General features: G+C 37.8%; 2 long non-coding RNA genes across 12 annotated transcripts in view; one reads left to right on the top strand and one right to left on the bottom strand.

Moving 5' to 3' along the window:
• LOC127861874 (uncharacterized) overlaps positions 1-23,299 on the top strand; it is a 42,053-nt gene that overhangs the window by 14,231 nt on the left and 4,523 nt on the right. Inside the window, exons 1-7 of one of the 11 annotated variants that reach the window (XR_008040343.1) lie at positions 14,319-14,333; positions 15,228-15,358; positions 16,255-16,564; positions 16,683-16,867; positions 17,955-18,254; positions 18,653-18,763; positions 22,216-22,368. This is a non-coding gene — a long non-coding RNA (uncharacterized LOC127861874). The other 10 variants (XR_008040344.1, XR_008040342.1, XR_008040341.1 and 7 more) reach the window with 10 other exon arrangements.
• On the bottom strand, positions 16,254-17,656 carry LOC127861875 (uncharacterized). The gene is made up of 2 exons (XR_008040346.1): positions 17,227-17,656; positions 16,254-16,861 (listed from the first exon to the last, which is right to left on the bottom strand). It is a non-coding gene; the product is annotated as an uncharacterized LOC127861875 (long non-coding RNA).

The raw sequence follows: 23,299 nt of genomic DNA, 5'->3' as shown, positions 1-23,299 counted from the left end.
TAAGTTTCAGGGTTCTAGTGCTAATAGTGTAGGAGGAGATAGTGGTCGAAAGAACGGACAGAAAAATGGTGACCAATACAATAGCCGACGCTTTTTAAAGAATAACAATTGGTGAGAAAACGAAATTTAACTAGAAACTGTTTACAACTTAAAAAACAAGTATGATTGTTTGGAAAATTGCGCTTTTTAAACGGCTTGCATTTTAATGATCTGAATTTTGAGCAGAATATTTAAAGAAACATAGTTGGGGAGTGAAATGAAAATGTTGAGTGTGTTAAATATTTTAAACAAGAGCTGTTACCATATGATGACATATGCCCCCTATAAACGCTTTGATAGAAGTTATTAGCATTTTTCGAAACCTAAACGCAGATTTCGAAACCTAAACGCGGACCCTAAGTTCAAGGTGAAGGTCACAGGGGTATAAGATTTTGGCGTTTGGAAAGGCCTAGTCTATATACATATGCATACCAAATATGAAGGTTATATCTCAAGGGACATAAAAAATATGAGCATTTTTCGAAACCTAAACGAAGATTTCGAAACCTAAACGCGGACCCTAAGTTCAAGGTGAAGGTCACATGGGTAAATTTTTTTGTGCGTATGGAAAGGCCATGTCCATATACACATGCATACCAAGTATGAAGGTTATATATCAAGGGACATAGAAGTTATGAGCATTTTTCGAAACCTAAACGCAGATTTCCAAACCTAAACGTGGACCCTAAAATCAAGGTGAAGGTCACAGGGGTAAAAAATTTTGTGCGTATGGAAAGGCCTTGTCCATATACACATGCATACCAAATATGAAGGTTATATTTCAAGGGACATAGAAGTAATGAGCATTTTGAGAAACCTAAACGCAAAGTGTGACGGAAGGACAGACGGACGGACGGACAGTCCGATCACTATCTGCCCTCCTTCGGAATCATAAAAAGGCTACATTTAAAAAATGAAATATAACCCGTTAGTAAGAGATGTTTTACAGGTGTATATACCTGCATGTGTGTATCGTTGATCGAACTACACTTTAATGCTATTTTGGAAATTTATAATCACGTATATCACATGCAGGGTTTTAACTGAAAACCGAAATGCGCGACAAAATGGCAGAATTGTTGGGTGTGAGATTCGGCTTAAGTCTATTTTCTTTTGAAACGTTATAATGGCGATTTCACTTACTTTCATTTAAGACAATACCATATAAGATATTTTTTAATAGTGACAATCCGTGGGCAAATCTCTTTAAACAACTGCTTATGCTGTTGATAGTTAACGGATAATAAACAAATTTTAGTAAGCGACAAATTAGGTTTAATCGTTTCCAACTTGATAACGATCTATAGGAACATTAATTAGAACATGCTCCGTTTATTGTTACGACCTTGAGTGAGCTTTTCCAAAACTTAGGTTACTTCCTTTGCGTATTCACGGTAAAGCATTTCACTCGTTTGATTTCGATAGTTTGAATGGTTTCATTTTGTCACAAGGAAATTACAAAAGCTATTTTATTTGATTATTCTTATTTGAGCGAGTGGTATTGTTAAATGATCGTGTGTGTTGATTGTCGATCGTGGCTTGACTCGGCTTGGTTTTTACTTGAATGTAATAAATAACAACTGGCATTCAACAGTTTTCCTGTTAAATATGACTACACAATCAACTTTTCGCACATACAAACTTGAAATTAAAAGGCGACTATTTTTAGTTTTATATACTAAAACATTAATGAATAAATCAAGAAATAAGTGAGAAGTGCACCGACATTTGGCTGATACTTTTGAGTCAACATGTGCCAAGTTTATTAAAAAAAGTATAATCGTTATTTCTTTATTTGAATGTATCTCTGTGTGTGTGTGTGTGTATAATTTTAATTATTATAGAAGCCAAATCCCAAGTTTGTATAAAGTTGCACATTAAAAAGTACTTTAATTGTTGTATTTTTTTACGAAAATACGAGCTCCACGTCGAAAAATTGTACACTGCACGGTATTTGTTATGAAATTTACAGTTAATTAATTTATATATTTAAAAGTATACATATCTGATATCTTTAATTGCAATCAATATTGTAATCGCAATGTTTACGCGTGTTATTCATTACGATGGCGGGAATTCGGTTGGTAAGAAGCAACTGACACTGACGATAACACTATAGCTAGTATTGATATATATGAGAGTTTGAAGCCCGCGTTCATTGAAAAGGTAAATATCTTCTTTTTTGCCTTTTAATATTTGTCAATGAGATTAGGATTATGAATCATTAAATTCTTGGGGTTTCCAAGACCACACTTTTTTGTCTGCGGGTTGTACACGGGCGAAAAATAATGTGCTGCGACGGTGTGTTAAGGCGAAAGCCACGTGGGGCATTGTCGTCATTGTTTAAAATGTCTGAATACCCCAAAGGAACTAAAATACCTGGAATAACATAATAACCTCCCTTTTATAAGGTTAAAGTATACTAACAAGCAAACAAAAAGGTACATATGTCACTGACGACTTTTGATACATTATGACGACTTAAGGAATAAGCATAATTATGATGAAAACTTGTTTTGAAAAAAAAAACAACAACAAAAAACAACTGAGTTGAGCATAAAGTTAAATGTAAAGTTAAACATATAACTCTCTAGATATTAGTTTTGTGTAACAATATATATTTTGAAATGCATTACAAAAGCTCGAGAAATTACACAATTACATTATTCTAACATTGTTACAGAAAATGGAAAATCGTCCATCACAATTACGCAAATGGTCTACTCAAAATATGATTTCAGCCTATAATGCCGTAAAAGGAGGCATGTCTGTTTCTTCAGCTGCCAAAAAATTTGGAGTGCCAAGAATGACATTGTCAGGTAGGATAAGTGGAAAAGTTGCACTGGATGCTAAAATGGGGGTCGAAACGGCACTGAAAACGGACGAGGAAGCTGCACTCGTAAGCTATATTGGGTACATGGCTAACCGTGGGTTTCCGCTATCAATCCAGCAATTAATTGGTTTCGCCTGGTGTATAGCGAAGGAACGTGGCAGAGGGGATGTATTTTCAGACTCAGGTCCATCTTGAAGTTGGTGGAACGGCTTTAAGTCCAGACATCCTGGATTAGGAATGCGTCGCCCTGATTCATTGGACAGAGGGAGGGCCTCATTAGGTAGTGTGAATGCCCTACGAGAGTACTTTTCTCTTTTGAAAGAGACACTGGAGAGCAATGAATTGACTGACAAGCCTGATCGTATATATAATTGCGACGAAGCTGCACTTTTCCTCTATAAATCGGCTGGCCAAAAGGTCATTGCTCCGAAAAGAAATAAGCATGCTCATTCACTGTCTGTGGAAACATATGAACATATATATGTACACTGCTGCGTGAACGCCGCTGGCCATGCGTTGCCGCCTATGATTATCTTCACCAACAGCTTGCCAGGAGGGCCGTACCATCGCCTGGGTCCAGTGAATGCGAGCTACGCCTGCTTTGACAGCGGCTTCATGGATCAGACCCTCTACTTACAGTGGTTCGAAAAAACATTTTGGCGCATGCAGTACCTCAGCGCCCAATACTCCTGATTCAGGATGGAGCTTCCTCTCACATTAGTGTTCTGCTCATACGATCAGCTATAGCAAACGATGTCATCCTCATGTGTTTGCCTCCAAGACAACTCACATTACGCAACCCTTGGACGTTGCAGTGTATCAAAAAATTAAAATCGAAACAGCCAAGACGGTCAGCCAGGCCAAAATGATCAAGTCAGACGTTTGGATTTCAAAAAACAAGTCAGTGCTGTTTTTAAGGTTATTTTTGAAAAAAAAAATCTCAATGGATTGTATCACAGAGGGCTTTCGAAAATGCGGAATATTTCCGTTCAATCTTAATGCCGTTGACAAAACGTTGCTGCTCCGCTCATGCACTGATATGATCCAAACTCAATTGATCTCGAGGTCCCCACACCAGAGACGAACACGGACCAAGAGGTACAAGTTACTAAATCTGACACTGCAGTTCAGGTGGAATGCTCATTCTCCAGTATTGAATCGTCGCAGATCGATGACACAATTTTTGACGTCAGCTTCACCGTTGGTGATGATGGAATAAAGCGTTTCTCAGCAGTCTTTGAGCGACACGCAACCGATAGAAAGCAGTACCACCGACCGCCTTCCAGAACTTGCACTTGCTGCGATGGAGTGTACATTGACACCCCGAAAAAAACGCAAGTTTGAGCAGTGTTATAACTGCAGCATCGGCTTACAAGATACTGTGTTTCAAACGTGGCGTCACCTTAAGGGCCAGGTGGAAAGCCAAGCAATAAGTTCTAGTAATCCTGTAGAACAAAATGACGTCCTATCTGTTGCAACTACAGCCGTGAAAACACAGAGAAAGCCGACTGTTCCTACATGTACCGTTGTGGACCACCCTTTAGAAAGGGCGGGCCTCGTGCCAGAGGACCTAGTCAATGTTCTCGTGGTTCCAACGCCGACACAAAGATCGGTCAGCAAACGTGGGATTGGAAAAGCCAGGATGTTAACAAGCAGAGAAGTACAGGAAGAGTTAGAAGAAAAGGAAAAACAAAAACAGCATCTAAGTGAACAAAATGAGAAGCGCAAACGAGAACGAGAAAAAAAGCGACCTCAAAACGAAATTGAAAAACGACGTAAAAAGGAAAAAAATGGAAGACAAAAGGCAACAGAGAGAAAAACTCAAGGCCGAAAAGCTGAAAGAAAAAGAAGAAAAGACAAGAGCACCGCCTTGCGGGTGCAGACCGCTCATTTTTTTTTAAAGGTGTACGGACCTATCTCAATTTCAATTACAAAGGAGGGAGGGGTGGAGTGGAGAGGGGTGTATAGTGTGGGGGTGTAGTCATTTATTAAATTATCTTCCAAAAATGCAAAAAATTGCAAAAAAATACCGTATTTTTTTTTTGGGGGGGGGGATTCTTTGGTGGGATGGTAGGACGGTATTTCAAAAATAAAATAATAAAAATAAATATTTGTGTTTTTTAACAATGTTTGAAAAAAAACAACAAGAGATGTGTTTGTCAGAAACACAATGCCCCCTATCGCGCCGCTTTGAAAAAAAAACATTTTTTTTTACCTTTGCCCTTGAAGGATGACCTTGACCTTGAACTTCCACCACTCAAAATGTGCAGCTTTGTGAGAACGCCGCTTTAAAATATTTTTCTTTTACCTTTGACCTTGAAGGATGACCTTGACCTTGAAGGATGACCTTGACCTTGAACTTCCACCACTCAAAATGTGCAGCTTCATGATAACGCCGCTTTGAAATTATTTATTTTTACCTTTGACCTTGAAGGATGACCTTGACCTTGAAGAATGACTTTGACCTTTAACTTCCACCACTCAAAATGCGCAGCTTCGTGAGAACGCCGCTTTGAAATTATTTGTTTTGACCTTTAACCTTGAAGGACGACCTTGACTTTGAAGGATGACCTTTACCTTGAACTTCCACCACTCAAAATGTGCAGGTTCATGAGAACGCCGTTTTGAACATTTTTTTGACCTTGAAGGATGACCTTGACCTTGAACTTCCACCACTTAAAATGTGCAGCTTCATGAGATACACATGCATGCCAAATATCAAGTTGCTATCTTCAATATAAAAAAATAATGGCCAATGTTAAAGTTTTCGGACGGACAGACGCCATATATTTGACATTTGACCTTGAAGTATGACCTTGACCTTCACCTTTCACCACTCAAAATGCTCAGCTCCATAAGATTCACATGCATGCCAAATATTAAGTTGCTATCTTCAATATTGAAAAAGTTAGGGCCAATGTTAAAGTTTTTTTCGGACGGACGGAAAGACTGACTGATATAATGACGGACAGTTCAACTGCTATATGTCACCCTACCGGGTGCATTACAATTATTGTTTTTGGGGTGGGGGTATAGTGTGAGGGTGTGGTGGTCATTTATAAGATGATCTTTAATTAAAAAAAAATAATAGGGGGGATTGAGGGGGGGTTCGGGTGGGGGGGGATTCAGGTGGGCGTGTTGGATGGTTTGGGTGGAGTCTATTGCGGTATGTCAGGTAAAAGTTGTTTTGTCAAAGTATCAATCGAATCTAATCATAAATAAAGAAGTTATGGTTATTTTAGCAACATTTTATAATTTGTAATTGAGAGTCAAGGTCATTCAAAGGTCAAGGTAAAATTCAACTTGCCAGGTACAGTACCCTCATGATAACATGAAAGTATTTGAAGTTTAAAAGCAATAGCCTTGATACTTTAGAAGTAAAGTGGATCTAAACACAAAATGTAACCATATATTCAAATTTACTAAGTAAAAAAGGGGCATAATTCCGTAAAAATGACAACCAGAGTTATGCAACTTGTCATTTACTGTCCTCTTATCATAGTTTGCGAGTGTTCCAAGTATGAAAGCAATATCTATGATACTTAAGGGGTAAAGTGGACCAAAACACATAACTTAACCAAATTTTCAAGTATAAAGGGCCCATTCCGTCAAAATGCCAGTCAGAGTTACAATTCTTTGCTTGCACACAATAGTTAGTAAGTGTTGCAAGTATGAAAGCAATAGCTTTGATACTTTAGGAAAAAAGTGGACCTAAACGCGAAACTTAACCAAATTTTCAATTTTCTTAGTATAAAAAGGGCACATAATTCTGTCAAAATGCCAGTCAGAGTTACATAACATTGCCTGCACAGTCTTCTTATGATTGTTAGTAAGTGTTGGAAGTATGAAAGCAATTGCTTTGATACTTAAGGAATAAAATGGACCTTAAAACAAAACTCAACCAAAATTTCGATTTTCTAAGTATAAAAAGGGCACATAATTCTGTCAACATGCGAGCCAGAGTTATCTAACTTTACCTACCTAGTCCCTACATGATAGTTAGTAAGTGTACCAAGTTTGAATGCAATAGCATTGATACTTTATGAGAAAATTGGACCTATACGCAAAACTTAACCGGACGCCGACGCCGACGCCAAGGTGATGACAATAGCTCATATTTTTTTCAAAAAATAGATGAGCTAAAAAAAGAAAAACAAATGAAGTCACAACAAAACAAACCTGCAGACCAAATGAATACAGAACAGTAAAACACGTAACCATAACATAGTGTAAACATAACATCGTGACGTTAAAGGTAAACATTAAGCATTGTCTGGCCTTTCTGTAGTCAAGTTCACTCAACAGGAATAAACAGCACTAAACCGAGTGCTTATAACACTTTCGTCCTCTTCAGGTATACAAGTATGAAGAAGATCGTCATACGCAATGTCCAAGTTGTGGGCATGCATCATTATGGTCGAAGGGCGCTTTAACTGCTGAGCACTTATCACGTTGAACTGGAGCCAAATAACCTCTACAATTCCATTGCAGTGGCAGTATTTGATAGCCCCCGAAAGGTAAGAAATTTGAAACGTGATTGCGCCAAGGCTGTTGCTGAGATAGTTTCTTTAAACAAAGGAAAGTCTAGGTACTTGTTGCGACCTTTTGAAGAATCCATTGTGCGCAATCGACGCACCGGGCCGCAACAGACATGTGCCATAGCCTTCAAGATCGACGACAGCGCAGATGCATACATGCATCAACATCAAAGACATGGAATTAAAATGATAAATTAACTCTTTATCAGTATCATACTATGTCAAAGTATAATTGTTACCGCAGTCTTTATATCACGATGCTATGTTAATAGTATAACAGTTATTTTCATAGTTTTGTTTTGTGTTCGACAAGTTCCAAAAAGCTAGTTTTATCAAAATGTTTAAAAGGAGATTGAAATAATATTGTGTGTGACTGTTTAAGTGTAACGTTACCATTGATAAATACCAGTCGTTTTACACCATTTCATGCTGTTAGACATTCATTATTTTCTGGTTTCAGTTCTCGTTAATATTATAATGACAATTAAGCGTATTGTCTTGAACGTTATGGTTGACGATTTTAATATGCTTGTGTATGTATGCAACATACTCAGATTGGTTTTGTTAATTTCATGTTTCATGTTTTAAAACACTTACTGCATTAGGGAATTGTTTTGTTGTCTTTTATTTTTTTTTTAACTCGATGAAATGACGACTTTACGGATACATGACGACTTAACAATAATTTCCCTGGCGACACAATGTTTCATTAAATAAAAAGTCCTCAGACCCACCCCTTCTTTGAAAACCTATTTATTTCATCACAATCAGTAACAGTACGCTCCTTAACTTGATACTTTGCGCTACGATATAGTTACCGCTACAATACAAGACCAAACGGTGAACCGTTGCAAGTATCTTACAAGCCCAAACAAGACCAATGTGTATAAGACTGACGACTTTAGGTTATCGTACGTTACTAACATAAACCAGGTTCAACAAAACAAACAATTTTATACCAAGAACAAAACAAACCATTTGATACCAAGAACGTACATTTTTTATTCTAGTTTAAAGTCATAAATCACAAAAACGTTTATTTTTTAAAAATCACCACAGCCCGCACTACAGAAGTTAAATGACGTCATCAATTGGACAATAAATCTTAAATATCGATATTATAAAGTCATTGCACTCGCAAGTGTTGCACAGAAAGTCAAGAAAAATGTTAACTGTATGCTAATTCAGATTGTACTTTACCTGTACGCCGTTGTTTACCACTATCGACAAAGCGGGGGTTTTAGGGCGGTAGCCCCCGATACTAAGGAAATATATTGGATAAAAAGGATTATTAGGCGTTGCGTTAGGTGTTATGTGTTAGGTGTTACGGGTTAGGGTAAGGGTGCGCTTTCCCGTTCTTTTTTACGTACCGGTAAAGTGCAATTGCCCCATTTAAACAAACGATTTAACACGCGTATGTCAATATTGACACCATCATCAAAATGTCAATTTCAATACACATCTCCAAAATGGCGTCTCGAAACTATTCGGTGAAGTGCTTTCTTCGATTAAATTTGTCGCTGCAGTCCATTCCTGATCTCCAATTCAAGACGTTTATAATTAAAGAGGTTCGTAGTGCAAACAACTTTTTTTTCTCTATACGATGTTTAAAATAAGCGATTATTCGTGTCGTGTTTTCGAACGCCGTTGCTACATTATGTCAACGTGTAAAAGCCGGATAAGCAAAATCAGCACGGATCCGTACATTTTAAATATAAAAAGGATTGTTTTGCAGATTTCTAATAACATGTGGTATGATAAACAGAAAAACAGGTTACTGTCCCATCGTTTTGTAATATATCAGGCTCTGCACGAATAAAATAACGGCTCGGCAAGCCAAGCCGTTATATTATTCTAAACCTCGCCCCCGGGCCTCGCCTGATATATTACAAAACGATGGGACAGTAACCTGTTATTCTCTATTTCCATAATTTAATTTACAATGCTTTGACTTCCATTGCTGGGTGGACAATATGCTGTATCCGTCCACTGAAGGACTGGCAATACAAGTGATTAAATTGTCTGTTGTTAGATGGACAATATCGCTCTTCCGCATGCCTGCCTACCGGTAAATGGCGGAGAATAGTTTGTACTATTTCCAAGCATGTCATATATAGTAAGTAAGGAATTATGAGGAACGAGTTGGTCCCACTTCATTATTTCATTCCAGTAAAAAAATGCAATATTAGTTAATATTCTTTGCTATACATGGCTGCATCAATAATAACTGTTTATAAATGAACACCATAAACCACGGTATATGGGAGATCTTGGGTGGTGTTTCCCTGTCAGTTTAATGTTTAAGACTTAAATCTTTAAAATAATATCTACTCAGTGAGTGTATTATTATAACCGACAAAGGAGTAGTTGATCTTGCGTAATGAAGTTATTGTTTGGAGCTGATATTAACCTTGCTTGTGAGTTGTCGTACGGGAATGATGTTACCACAATGGCTTTTTAAGAGCGATTGACCAACTGAGCTTGAATTTCGGTGCTTATATGTATGAAATATGATAATGCTATGCTAAGGATTTTTCTTATGACGTCTCAAACTATAAAAACGTACGGATACCTTCACAGATAAGTATCATATCGGTTGAGAACTTGTCAATCGAGTTATTTTTTAAAGTTCCATAGATATTTGAGTAAAATGCTCACGTAAGCGACCAGCTTATATATCAATAAAACCTGTTTACTCTCTCATTTCATCAGCGCTCCGTAAATTTATGAACGTCTGGGGTGGTGTTCCAAAAGTTTCTGCGACAATTTTTTATCTACGAATTAAGAAAAATCCTTTATTACAAGTTTGAATATCAATTATTTGTTGACAATTCTGTAATGCAGCACTGTAACGAAGTAAGCTAGCTCAATGTCCCAACTTGTTTCCTTCTTTATCTATATTAATTAACATCGATTTTCGTTATGTCGAATAATTCGATATCTCGGTATAAAAATTTGTCCCGAGTCTCGATTTTACATGTATTTACTCACTGGGGGCTGACGAGGTCAAAGCGTAGTCCGTTTCGCTACGACGTCGGGTATATGTTTTACTACGAAAACATGGTGTAAATACACTACTTAATCAGGCGAGTTCCATATTTTCTGGTGTTTATGGATTAGAGAACGGAACATCCAGTAATGGTAGGTACTTATTTTCAATAACAAACTAATAACAAATGCGCGTAGTTGCAACCTTTAAGTTTATTTTGAGCTAAAATCGAAATATTTTGATTTGAAGCAATGCATAAGGTGGTTATTCTGTTAAAATAGCCCATTACGGTAACTTAAATTAAATTAAACTACATTTTACTTCGATTCAGTGTACATTACACATTTTAAAGTACAAAACAGGTTACGAACATATATTTTAATTATGCAAATTCTTTGTTTCGAAGGAAATTACAAGTCGTTTTATGTAAAGGTTTCGCACAGAGTATGTATTGGTTGCGCAACGAAGTACAAATATAATGTATAGGTTGCTCAACGAAGTTTCTGTATCCATTTCTGGACATATCACATGCAGTTTTCAGTTACTGCAGACTGCCATTTCCCAGTGCAAAAGATGCCGTGCTTCACTGTGCGCATGAACATCCAAACGAAAAGGTTGAACCCGGTGAAAGCCTGCAGAGTCCCGGCAGAGCCCCGGTATACCGTCACTACGCCGGCACTCACCGGGGTTATACCGGCATCAGACCCCGGCAGAGCTGCGGCAACGCCCCGGTTTAACCGGGAAAGTATTCAAATGTTTAATACCTCCGGGATGAACCAGGAGTTACCGGGAAGGACCGGCAATAACCGGCTTGGCACTGGAAACAACCGGGACTGCATCGGGAACAACCGGAACGGTACCGTCAGAGCACCGGTTTACTTATGTAACGTAGCTATAAAGGGACTCTGCCGGCATTCACCAGGGCGTTGCCGTAGCTCTGCCGGGGTGGTTTTGGGCCCCGGTGGAGCTAAGGTGCCGTCCCGGTTGTTCCCGGTACAGTCCCGGTTGTTCCAGGTGCCACGCAGGTCGTTGCCGGTCCTACCCGGTGACTCCCGGTTCATCCCGGAGGTATTAAACATTTTAATACTTTCCCGGTGGAGCACCGGTTGTCCCCGGTCGTCCACGGTTTATCCCGGTGGAGCACCGGTTCATCCCGGTAGGGCCCCGGTTCATCCCGGTAGATGCCTGATCACGCACTGGGGCTCCGCCGGCATCATAGTGAGACTGGGCCTTAACCGCATTGTAACACGAAGTAAATTTACCGGCCGTCATGTACGCAGTTAACAATAACCTGTGACAGAAACCCACTGCCACAACTTTACAACAATATATTGATTATGCAATTGCGGATTTGTGCCATTGGGGTCCTACTTTCCACACCTTACGGCTGTTACAGGTGTGGATTTTACAGGTACAATCATGTATACGAACATGAAATTCACCTCAAAATTAGTTGACGATTACCGATTTTCAAGAAAATCGCTTTGATATATACAATGTAAAAATCAAAATCCGTATGAGATAAATAATGATCGAAGTTGGAACATGGGATTTACTTTGACATAAGCAGAGTTTCGAGATACGCGAGTTGGGAATAACGAGAATCGAATGTCATTTGATAAAGAGTACCGTATGCTGAAAACCTATCGTCGGTCTCTATCAAAATGAACGTATAAGGGATTGTCAAAAGGTGAAGATGCGTCATTTTTATTGAGACCGACGAAATTAGGTTCTCGACTCTCAACTGTCATCTTGTATATGGATTTTCAATTTTAATCGTTTCCTTTGGCCTAGTCGTGAAGGTAATTATATCATAATAATGTGCATTACCATGTCGACTGTGCGTTTCGGATCATGTTGTGCCGTTGTTACTACCTCTGTCTCAAAGGAAACATCCAGCCACTCCATGACTCTGTATTAATTTTTTTTCTTCTTTATTTTGCCTTTGAGAGATAACCAATACGTCTTCTGTGAGAAACGCATGCACGCTAAAGCGTTGTCGTAGCGAGGCATATACGTATGCTGTCAGAGACATGATCATGCCTTATAATAATATGTAGCCTTTATTTCTGATAACTGGGTCACCCTACACATTTCTAAACACCCCAGTGGCTTAACAATACAAAGATCAATATGGAAATTGTAAAATTGTGTCAATTAAAGACAGTTGTAAACCTTAATTGCATTTTTTTAAAGTGAAACTTGACTTCGGTTTGATAAATCAGCGGTCTATTTCATGTTTAACCGCATAAACCAGACACATCTTGGATTATAATTTGATGTAACAGACCTATGAAATGACATTGTGCTTAAATTCAGATTTTTGTTATTACAAAATCATAATCTTACATGTTTTAAACACAATTTTCGACTTATCCGTTCTCGATGTCATGTGTATTAAAACAATGTTTTCGTAGTAAAACATATACTCGACGTCGTAGCGAAACGGACTACGCTTTGACCTCGTCAGCCCCCAGTGTTACTGTGGTTTCTCTCGAAGTGCGAATAACTGTCTCAGTGTCGGCAAACGTGAGAAATTTTTTCTTTGATACTTCACCGTCCCGCTTCGCCCGGCTTCTCCCGATTCTGTGCGATAGATAATTGATCCGTTAATTGCATCAAAGATCACACGTGTGCAATGTCGTTAGCCATTAAGACTTGAATAAGACCTGTCACTTTTACTGTCATTTTAACTGCAATTAATACACAGCTTGCCGAAAGGCCGAAAGACTTATTGTTTTAACAAACAAAATTCCAAAATGCATTGAGTTATATTTTTGCGTATATAAACCGTCGCAAAGTTGCAGAACTACAAAATGTACATGTACAGTTCAGTATTCCAGAACGTAATTTACGCATGTTCAGATGGACAACCCTCGTCTTGATTGGACGTCAATTGCATCATAACTTTAAATATCAACATTACCGGATGTTTATTCGAGAGTTTAGAAAAATTATAACCGCATGTGTTCATGCAATTGTGTAACACTTATTTTACATTTTAAGCAATTAAATAGTAAATTTAATCGTGCTTGTAAAAACGCGTATATATCAGGTAATAGATAGGGTAGTAGAGAGTATTATGCCTCACGGTTACGGCTTCAGTTAGACCACTTAGCAGGTATATAGATAAGCAAGGTAAATTTTCGTCTATTTTTTTCTTTGAAAACGCCAAATCGGATATCTCGAACTCTCATTATCTAGATATTTTTTTTCTTGTTCCCGCCGACTTCAAGATACCGAGATAAGACTGTAATTAGTGTCCGTTTATATACCGTCTTTTTCAATTTGTTTTTGAAAAAAAGATAACGAATATCAAAACACATTAGATCATATTCCGATTTCCTTTAAACCACAAGTAAAACCCATACGAAAGTAAAATTTGCTTCTTTACATTTCGTTGTATTAATTATAAAACAACACACGAAACTTTTTTCTGTTCATATTGCGTTGCATTCTTTATATTACGAAAATCAAAGTTTCAAGCCCTGATGTGTAAGGTCCCGTTTACCGTTCTTGGTTTGATAAAATGTTTTAAACGAAAAACATGGAGGGGGGGGGGGGGGGCTTGGCCCATGTACATAACGTCTTTTCGTTTTACTTTCGAAAAAAAAAATATGAACATGAACACATTTTAATACGTTCTATAATTTTTCGATTAACCTTAATAAACACAACATACATAAACCATATTAATTTGTGTATAGCGTTTTTCTTTGCACTTATTATAAAAACGAAACTGATTTCCTTTTTCATATTTACGTTTCAAGTTTAATATTGCGAAAATCAATAACTGAACATTGAAAGTATGCATATGGACGATGGTCCACCGTCGCCCAACTAAAAATAGCATGTAAAACCAAGTATGCGCATGCTCAGTGGCGGGCGCAGTAAATGGTTAAAGTGAAAGTAGATGTCGCCGCCATTTTGAGTGGTTGGTAAACTGTGGTTTGTGTCTAGTCCAAATAATTAGACGTAAGCTAGTCCAAATAATTAGACGTAAGCTACCCCGCTTCACGTAAATCGACCTCATATTTATAGGAGTAGTTTGTGTCCAAATAATTAGACGGTATCTTTTGTATATTGACCCCATACTTATGTTGTCATTGCATATATTTTTATTAATGGGTTTCGACCCGTAGCCTTGTGTTCGCCCTACATCATGTTCGCCTTGGGTTCTGTTAACCCTTCGATTCAGTGAAAGTAATAAACGGAGAAAAAAAACATTTTTTTTAAATTGTATTATTCATAACAGTAACACAATTGTATTGGTTGTGTGTTGTACATATTTGATATCTGATACGCAAACATATTCTTGAAGTGAAATATTTTGCCAACAATAGTTCTTCCCCATAGTAAATACTGGAAACCATACATTATCCTACCGCACCCCAAATTCGACGACACCTAAATTTGACGATGTTCTATTTATATTGATTAAATGGATGATTATTGTCTTTGAATCATTTCAAAGTAATACAGCCGAGTTTAAAATTATTATTTTCTGCTATTAAACATTTCATTATTTGCTAAATATTGCTTCATGTAACCGTTACATCGTCGAATTTCGGTCCATTACATTTGGTTCTTTACACCCGTCGAATTTGGGTCACACTGGGATATTGCATACATGCATCTAGTCCAAATTTTTGACGCTCTTAAATATTAAGCTACTTTTTATATGGGTAAAGTATCTCGCGCGTCTTATAAATAAGACTAACATGCATCATGCAGAGATCTCCCTCTGGTTTAGTTCAAACCTGTATATTTTAGTTTGATTGCATAGGACTTATTTGAAAAAGCTGTAAATTTTGTTTCCGGTGCCTAGAACCAGTACTTAGTGTCTATAGGGAAGATCTAAAGAACGCTTCCACAGTGGGGATCGAACCCGTGACCTCCTGGTTGCTAGGCGGACACCATATCCTTTACGCCACAGCTACCTCAGGGTTTGGGGTAACGGTACAGTTTGTCAAGGTATTCCGAATCATTAGGCATTCTGAATCCACATTTTCATTTAAAAAGTCTTAACGTTTGGTATGCGATTTGAAAGGTTATTGTTGTTTCTAAAAATTTAATCCCCCAGCCTGTAAAGAATGAAGAATCATTGTTTTTGATGAAAATGTTGATTCAGAATGCCTAATGATACCTGTACCCTGAGGCGGGGGAAATAGGGCATCATTTAAAAAAAAATTTGGACTTTAAACCAAACATGAGAAACAATATAATATGTTTTTTTAATCACTTGATTAGTCTTTATTACCGCCAAATTAAATACATAACAATTCTATTTAGTTTTAAACATTTTAAACTTGACAATTCTGGGTCTAGGGCAATTAATTTGCTTGAGTGTCGGGTGAATTTTTATCTGGGGAAAAATTAATACTTTTTTGTTGAGGGAATGGGGCCTTATTTTGGCCAAGTCTTGAATCGTTATAAGACGGTATATAATATTATATTTTCCTGTCAATAATATCTGCAAGGGGAGTTAAACAGTATAGAGTGATATATACATGTACATGGTCACTCTTAATGTCACTCAAATAGATAAAGTAATCAGTATTGCTATTTAATGGTATGTTTTTTTCATGAGAATAAACTTAAGGTTAATAGTGATTACTTTGTAAAATAAAACAAAGCATGTGCAAATATTGCAATAAAATATTCATTTTTAACACCATTAAAAAAAAGTTAACAATATCTATACACATTCCTTGGTATTTTACCCTAGCATAACAGCTTCAATCACATAATCATTATTTCAATCAATTAACTGGGTCCGTTATCTCATCATCTCTTAATAAATCATATATATTGATAGCCACCTGCTTCGTACACATTTCAAACTAATATTTCAGACACCAAACGCAAAGCCTATCCCAAGGCAATGCCCCATTTGCGTGGTAAAAGGCAACACGACTGTGTACCTCTGGGTAACAGACCACGTTCGCTGGGTGCAAGCGCTGACGGCAGACCCCATGAAGCCGTTGATGTCAGAGGCACGTGCTAAGACCGGTCGGAAAGTGAAGAAGACAAAGCCGACGAATTACTACTCTTGCTGGCTGTGCGACCGGTCGGTGATTGACCGGCTGCGTCATCTAGAACAGGAGCACAAAATGGAGGCTGGGACATTCAATTTTGTTTACACAAGAGGGCTGTTTCCGGAAAGTAAGTGTTAAATTGTGTTCGTGTGGTTTTTGTATTTAATTTCTCATATTTCTATCAATGTCTAATACAAAACCATACCAAACGATTTGTAACTTTTACATTTAAACGTCATTTACAGGTCGCGAAAACTTCAGGAAAGGTGACCAGCAGACTCGCCACTCATGATGACTCGGCATAGGAGGATGAGAAGGTGGAGGATGAGGAGGAGGAGGAGGAGGAAGAGGACTTTTCATTCCTAAGGCGGAAATACTGCCTGAGCCTGGAACCCAATGCAAGGGTGATGCATGGTCGGAGAAGCTGCAAGTAACAATATGGATTGCTTATATAGTGTAAAGTTTTGAGTCCGTTTTCGAGGTAGAACCAGTACTTGGTGCATTAAGCCCTGTTTTCCCAGATTTTTTTTTAATTATATACATTTCAATTGATAGTCATTATTATTGCAACATGTATATATATTAAAAACCGTGAGGAAATATATATAAGTACATTAAAATTTAAGATAAATATTATTTATTTATACAGTCTCCGCCAAACTAGTCAAATTTTTACAGGACAGTAGGTCCTGTAAACTGGGAAAAAATACAGGACCTCCTCTTTTTTTACAGGACCTACCAACTACATAAATATATTAATAAAATAACACGAAAAGACGAGACGTATACCCCCACATGGTGCATTGAAACAGAATATTTTCACGCTGTCTTCACAAAACAAGAGAAGCGAATTTATGGCGATTTTTAAGTTTTAATAATCCATTGTCGTTTGTTGATTCTTGTTGCTAAGTCTCAGTGCGCATGTCAGAGAGGAATCTGGTCAATACGGCCTAAACTGACGACGGCCTAGATAATTGATCACCAGCCTTTTTCAAGCAGGGACATTGACAGTCAAGATCATGACATTGCGAATGAAGATGATCACAATTATTAATATCTATCTCGATTACGTCCATACAAATTGATATTTGTATCATTTAATAATCAGATTTATAATTATCTTAATCAGCGACTAGGCCGTCATGGATTTAGACCGTCCTGACGAGCATTGGTCATATGGTAACGACGCAAAAAATGGACCAATCAGGTGCATCGCTAAATTCCGTAGAGTAGAGCGTTGGAACGGAAAGACGCGTTCGCTATTTTTATACCATGGAAAATTTCAGAGCCGTAAAAACATAAATTATCAACAATTTCGTTCTTTTTTTTTACCGGACAATCGGTCCTGTAAATTCGACCGACAGGTCGGACCTTACAAAATTTTACAGGACATGTCCGTCGGTCCGACCATGTTTGGCGGAGACTGTTTATAATACTTTGGAATTACTGGTTGTTAGTTAAATTATATGCGCTTTCACCATCTAGCATAGAATATCATCCAATAATACTTGTTGCAGTTTCAATCGTTGACTCATATGTAGACTACATGTTCCTGCGGAGCAGGCCAGGTGGGTTGGCAAACGAGTCGAAAACACAAGAGGTCAACATGAAGATCAACCGGTTCCTGGCCCTGTCTGGCTACTTGGAAGGAGTGATGTTGAGTGACGTGCTGTTGTGGATGGGCCATATGGAGGTCCACGACAGTTCCTCAACACCACTCACCAGCTGAAGACGGTGCGGAATGCACTAACGGCAATCAAGAACTTCCTGAAGTGGTGCGAGGGAATGGTCTAGCGGACGCCCGCACATTGAACAATGTAAGCGTAAACTTAGGATTTGATTTATGTAAATTATTCATTCTTCTTGGACATCTACTTATTAATGTTTTGGCGTTGGCCGTCTTTCTGTCTGTTCTTCCGTCCATCTTTCCGTCCGTCCAGCACTTTTGTGTCGAGAGCCATATCTTGAAAGTGCTTTGGCCGATTTCATTGAAACTTGGTATGAGTATATATATGGATAAGAGGACGATGCACGCCAAATGGCATTGTACACAGTCTGTTAATAACGGGGTTTTGGCCCTTTGTATCTTGAAAAAATGCTTTTTTGAGTGTCAAATATAACACTTTTGTGTCCAGAAGCATATTGGCGGGGGATATCAATTCAACAAATTTGCTTGTTTAGCTTTACTTTTTTTCGGCCGATCTCCTTCTCACAGGCTTCCTGACCTCAACCTGCCTGGATAAGAGCCGTCGCGAGGTTGTTCGGAGGGTAGAGGAGAGTGCAGCCATCCTGACGGACGCAAACCTGGAGCGCCACTTCACTGAAAGTGAGCATGTAGTGAAAACGATCAAGCTGTTCCAGGAGACCCCGCTGGCACACCTGAAAGATATTCGGGGAATAATCATTAAACTGATAGCGCTCTATAACGCCTCCTGAACCGGCAAGTATACCAACCTGAGGGTATGTAATATAAATAAGCCTAGTATTGATTCGAAAAGATAACCCTAAATTACTTTTCAGACCAGAGTTGTTTTTCAGTAGCAATTGCATAGAATTGAATGAAACTTGAAGTTAATAGGCATTAAAATTGGGTTTATTTAAGTATACAACAAAGCTGTTCGCCTGTTAATTGACCGACTTGTCTTATGTATAATATTTTTACCAGATTGTTACCTTGAAGACAGATAAACTATAATGCAAAAGTTCATTTTGACATTCCAAATTGGGGAAAGGCCTTGAAGCCATTGTAAAATTAAACTGTTATGGCCCCTTAATTGATTGAAAATGTCAAATTTCTGTCTGCATATGTTGGTGTATGAATTTAGTGAAATTCAAATTAGATCAAATTTGTTATCATTTTTCAGTGGTTCTTGCATAAGAGTCATCAGGATGATTTGGTCATTTCAGAGATGTACCCTTTATAGCTCAACTTAAGTTATTGTTGCTGGTCTTTGTCTGTTTTGCGATGTGTGTCTATATGTCAACATTTTTACTTAAACAATATCTCCTACTAAACCTTTGGGCAAAGCTTGATGAAACTGGCAGGAATATTCCTGGCATGAAGCTCCTTCAATGTTGCTCCAAGAATTGTTTTTCATGAAATCCTTGTTGCCCTGGCAACCAAAAGGAAAAACTTAAAAAATCTACTCTGAAACTGCAAGGCCTTGGGCTGAGATATTTAGCATGAAACATTGTGTGGTGGACCTTTACCTGTGGGCAAGTCGATTTTTTGTCGAGCCCACTTATGGAGAGCTCGACATATTTGTCACAGTTGGCAGTTTGGTGTATGTGGATCAGTCCGTCAGTATGAAAGTCCGGGTTAGGCTTGTCTGGAGCGTAAGTCTGTTATTGATTGGAGGAATTTCAAATAACTTACAATAAATGTTCACAATCATGACACGGCCGGTCACTGCTCAAGAAAACGTCAATATCTCAAAGGTCAAGGTCACACTTTGAGTTCAAATGTCAAAAATGGCCATAAATGACCTTGTCTGGGCCATTATTATGTCATTCATTGTCAGAATTAAATTCAATTTAAAATCATGTGTTCACCATAATTTGACGGTGTTGCATGGGAAGGAATAATGTCGAAATCTCGAAGGTCAAGGTCACACTTTTAGTTTAAAAGTAAAAAATGGCCATAAATGAGCTTGTCCGGGCCATAACTGTGTCATTCATTGTAAGATTTTAAAATCATTAAGCACATTTGTTCACCATACACTTAAGAGTTCAAAGGTTAATTGGTGGGACTTGTACCATGATTGTTCAAACTATGTTCCTGGGGTCAAAATTGCCCCACTGGGGAGGGAAATGTAATTTCCTTATTAGTATATTAAAAAACCTCAAAAACAGAAATTTTCTCATAAATCACAAGGCCTAGAGCAAAGATATTTGCCATGAAAGTTCATCTTGTGGACCTTCACCAAGATTGTTCAAGTATCATTGGATCATATTTGCCCCACCCTCGGATCAAATTTGTTTTCCTTCTATAATATATATAATGAACACTTAAAAATATTCTTCTCAAAAACTGCAGTGCGAACATACATATTTTGCATAAAACATCATCTGGTGAACTTCTATACAGATTTTTAAAATTATCGGCTGGGGGTACCAATGATAAATTCATTGAATTTACCTGCTAAGATTCATTTGCTTTGTGGATATGCAATAACTTGCAATGTTTTTAAAGTGATTGAATGGTTCAACATTAACATAAAATTAAAAAGAAAAAAACTATTTCATACATCATATTATACTTATAAAAAGCCATAATTGTAATGCTTTCATGGAAAAAAATGAATGTTTGCTTAATTTTCAAAAATATTAATAAATCTTTAATGTTGAGGATTCTTCATAAAGGTTTTACGTGTGCACAGAATGTTATGGTAATCTCCAAAGCATTCCCATTACAAAATACATCCGATGTCTATGGATAAGTTATTTTTATGCCCCCTTTCGAAGAAAAAGGGGTATATAGTTTTCGCACTGTCTGTCAGTCTGTCACACTTTTCGTGTCCGCTTTCTAATTCAAATAATTTTCATTCGATCTTTACCAAACTTGGTCAGAAGTTGTGTCTAGACAATATCTCACAGGGTCACTTAGTGCATTTCAAGGATTTAGCATGGTGTCTGCTCTCTAATTGAAGTAGTTTGCATCAACATTCATGCGCCTGTCAAGTATCGGGCATTCAGCGTGAGAGTCGCGCATTTACGCAGCAAAACACCCTCTCACACAGCCAAATCTTATGCTCTCCTTTTTTATACGCCCGTTTTTAAAAACGGGACGTATTATAGTTTCACCCTTGGCGGACAGCGTCCACAGCAGTGTCCGCTCTCTAATTTAAATAGTTTTCATCCGATCTTCACCAAACTTGGTCAGAAGTTGTGTCTAGACAATATCTATGTCAAGTTCATATATGGGTCATGCCGGGTCAAAAACTAGGTCACGAGGTCACTTAGTGCATTTCAAGGATTTAGCATGGTGTCTGCTTTCTAATTGAAGTAGATTTCACCCGATCTTCACCAAATTTGGTCAGAAGTTGTGTCTAGATGATATGTAGGTCAAGTTGGAATATGGGTCATGCAGGGTCAAAAACGAGGTCACAAGGTCACATATTGCATTTCAAGTATTTAGCATGGTGTCCGCTCTCTTATTGAAGTAGTTTTCATATGATCTTCACTAAATTTAGTCAGATGTTATACTAAATGAAACTTAGGTCAAGTTTAAATATGGGTCATGCCGGGTCAATAACTAGGTCTCGAGGTCACTTAGTGCATTTCAAGCATTGAGCATGGTGTCCAAAACCTTCGAACGGGCGTATCTTGTGACAGTTTGGCACTCTTGTTTAAAACTGACGATGCATGAAACTATTTTCACTCATATTTTTTATGTAATTTAAATGCCAAAATTTAGAAAATGCATATGAATGTGAAACGAAACTGTAAGTAAGTAAATAGTGTTACAGTTACTGTACAAACAACCCATTTTTCAAAAGAAGCGTTTTTTTTTGTAAACTGTACTGATGGTTTTGCTAGTTATGCCATAGGTTGTTGATAACTCGCGTTTGTTAGCTAATTTCATTATTTTTTTTATAGCCATTAATGTGTTATCATGGTCATTGATGTGAACAAAAGCAAACTGTTATTTTTACAGCATCCAGTAAAAATACCCATATTGTAAATCACACGGGTACTACTGCTCTAATGTTTGATCAAGAATGCATCTAATGGATATTCAAACTAGTGGTTTCACTCAATTGATTTTTGCATATATAGGTAGGTGTACCTAGAGATTGAGCTGGAGACAGTGAAGGTGCTGACCTCTGTGTGGAACACTTAGAAGCTGGCAAGTTTTCATATTGAAGGGTATGGTTCCCAACCGCCCATCACACACAGAATGTAGCTTGTCGTCTTCCGCAGTAAAAACTGGTTAGTGCTCCACAATGCGATACCTGGTTCATATGTTTGTTGCTTGAGTATTAATTATTATTATCAAGATTATCTTGTTTTATATTTCTTGATTATTTGCTATTATATCCCCAGAAACATAGTATAGTGGGGTATATAGGAGTGACCTTGTCTGTCTGTCGATGGCTAAGTGTCCCCTCTCTAATTCAAGGTGTTTATTGGATCTTCACCAAACTTGGTCATAAGTTGTATGTAGATGATGTCTAGGTCAAGTTTGAATATAGGTCATGCTGGGTCAAAAACTAGGTCACGGGGTCACTTAGTGCGTTTAAAACATTCATCATGCTGTCCGCTCTGTAATTTAAGTAGTTTTCATCCAATCTTCACCAAACTTGGTCAGAATTTTATCTAGATGATCTCTAGGCCAAGTTTTAACATGGGCAATGCCGGGCTAAAAACTAGGTCACAGGGTCACTTTGTGCGTTTTTTAGCATTCAGTATGGTATCTGCTCTCTAATTCAAGTAGTTTTCATCCGATCTTCTCCAAACTTGGTCAGAAGTTTAATCTAGATGATCTCTAGGCCAACTTCAAACGTGGGCCATGCCGGGCCGAAAAATTAGGTCACATGGATTTTGACTTTAGGTCCTATAACACTGGCTTGCGACACCTGTCGACAGGCTTTCAACACAAATTTTTGGAATAAATAGTGACTGAATATCTATCTAAGTTTGGTTGTGAGTTTATCTGGGCCATAACTATGTCATTCATTGTGAGATTAAACAAAAAAAATGCATTTGTTTACCATCATTGAACGGTGTGTCATGCCAAAGAATTGTCGATATCTCTGAGGTCAAGGTCACAATTGCATGATAACTCTTAAAATCGCCAAACATGTAAATATGTTTTTCTTATTTTGTGAAGACAGCATGCTAAATATTCTGTGTCAATGCG

Source organism: Dreissena polymorpha, chromosome 16 (assembly GCF_020536995.1).
Source record: "Dreissena polymorpha isolate Duluth1 chromosome 16, UMN_Dpol_1.0, whole genome shotgun sequence".
NCBI classification, from domain to species: Eukaryota; Metazoa; Mollusca; class Bivalvia; order Myida; family Dreissenidae; genus Dreissena; species Dreissena polymorpha.
This window is presented reverse-complemented; position numbering and strand designations above follow the sequence as displayed.